Consider the following 2,431-nt stretch of genomic DNA (forward strand, 5'->3'; position numbering starts at 1 on the left):
TATATATATATATATATATATATATATATATAAATCTTTGTTTTACTATGGTTGCAAATATCAAAAAATTTCTATATATGACACGGCACCAGAGTTAAGTTAGGGTTTTTCAAAATGCTGACACGCCGAGCTCAAAAGGTTTGCCATCACTGGACTCTATTCAGTTAAAAATGTAAAGGAATTAAAGTTTGACTCCAATCTTGTTCTGAATGACCCTCCTCTCCCCCAGTCATATTTTACCCTTTCTTGGGGGCAACTAATGTTATCAGCCTCCTGTATATTCTTCTAGAGATAGCCGGTGTCTATTCAAGCAAATACATACAGAAGTTTTTCCATAAATGAAATAATATTGAACCTACTTCCTGGATCTTTCTTGGAAATCATTCTTACCGGTACTCAGCATTTCCTGCAGGGGACAGACAGCAGCAGAGTCTATGGAACCAGTTCTCGATTGGTAGGCACTTAAGTAGTTTCCAAACATTTGCTGTTTTAAACAATGCTGGCCCTAGCCAGTTTGCCCAGTGGATAGAGCTTTGGCCTGCGGGCTGAAGAGTCCCAGGTTTGATTCTGGTCAAGGGCACATGCCCGGATTGCGGTGTGCAGGAGGCAGCCAATCCATGATTCTCTCTCATCATTGGTCTTTCTTTCTTTCTTTCTTTCTTTCTTTCTTTCTTTCTTTCTTTCTTTCTTTCTTTCTTTCTTTCTCTTTAATTCTCACCTGAGAATATTTTTTCCATTGATTTTTAGGGAGAGTGGAAGAGAGAGGGAGAGACAGAGAGAAACATCGATGTGAGAGAAACACATCAATTGGTTGCCACCTGCATGAGCCCTGACCAGGCTTTGGGCCTGAGGAGGAGCCTGCAACCAAGGTACGTGCCCTTGACCGCAATCGAACCCAGGACCCTTTGGTCTGCAGGCCGGCGCTCTATCCACTGAGCCAAACTGGCTAGGTCTCATCATTGATGTTTCTGTCTCTCTCTCCCTCTCTTAAATTAATAGAAATATTTTTTAAATAAAATAAATAGTAAACAACAATGCTGCAGTGCATAACCTTGAATATATATAATTTAGCAAATTCATCTGGAGTGGAATTGTGAGGGATGCACATTTGAGTTTTGATAGATGTTGACTAGTTGTTCCCTGTAAAGCTTGTACGACTTCAGACCCCAGCAGTGTTTCAGTGCCTCTTTCCCCAAACTTCCCCCCAAAAAGATTTTTTTAGCTTCTTGAGCTTTGCCAGCCATATTTTAATTTTTTTCAAATGACAAGAGGAGACGTTTAAGAAGGGAACCCCAAATTTTGCCCCTTTCTGCAAACTCATGAATTACTTCTGGTTTGAAGGGACCTCTATATGTTCATTCCCTCTTCCCCTCCCTGGAAAGACATCTCATGGCAAACCAGTATTGTGGTGGCATCTACGTGGGCGCAGTCACAAATCTGGGCTTGAATCGCAGGGCCGATAATTGTAGCTATGTAGTCTTCAACCAAGCACCTTGGCTCCTTCTGCTCCTCATTTGCAAAAATAAGGATATTAATAGAAACTTCATAGGATTATTATGAAGATTGAATGACATAATCTAAGCAGGTAGAAACACTTACCACCCAGGGATTTCCATAGTCACTGGCCAAGATACCCGCTCTCAGACCGTCCGTTTCCTTTCTCCAAACAGGCCTCCAGGGGAAAACATAGCGTTAGGAATCCCAGACGTCCCCCAGCTGAGGAAATGCGGTGGCTGTCACTTCAACTTCCCCATGGGAAGGCGCGGTCGCCCCTGAAGAGAGTGCTGCTCCAGTTCTTCGGTGCTGCTTTTTCGTGGGGAAGGAAGGGCCACTCTACTATCCTTCTCCAAAGGCACCCCTTCCATTAGGTAAGCACTGGCTGCATTTGCGACTGCCCTGAACCCGTGAGCGTGTGCTTCTGCCCTCCCACGGAATTAGGTGTAGCTCTACCTGTGACTAAAAGGACTGTAAATACTCATCCCAACGTGGACAGCTGGGGGCAGTCCTGGTCAAAGGCAAAGACGCAATGGTTTGGGGGCCATGAGCTCCTGCAGAGCAGGCCCTGTGTGTCACTGGGTAGCATCTGCTCCAGCACAGGGAATGTCTGCAGGGTAAATGACCCTCCCAGCTGCACTCTGGGACCTTGAGATTCATACCCAAGGGGTCTTGTTTTGTCAGAGGACTTGGCAATCACATAGGCTGGGCTGGTTTGTTTTTGTTTGTTTGTTTTGTTTTCACATTTTATTTAAAATCAGTTAAATTGTCTCCATGAAATTATACCAATGAGCAAAATTCACATCTCTCAAAGAGAAAAATGACAGGAATAATAATTATTTGATTATTACTGTTTCACCTGGTACAAGCTTGAAGGAAATGTTGCACTAAAGAATTTCCTTTCTCTCTCTTTCTAGTTATCTGTAAATTGTACTCT

The sequence above is a fragment of the Myotis lucifugus genome, unplaced genomic scaffold (assembly GCF_000147115.1).
Source record: "Myotis lucifugus unplaced genomic scaffold, Myoluc2.0 scaffold_561, whole genome shotgun sequence".
Taxonomy (NCBI): domain Eukaryota; kingdom Metazoa; phylum Chordata; class Mammalia; order Chiroptera; family Vespertilionidae; genus Myotis; species Myotis lucifugus.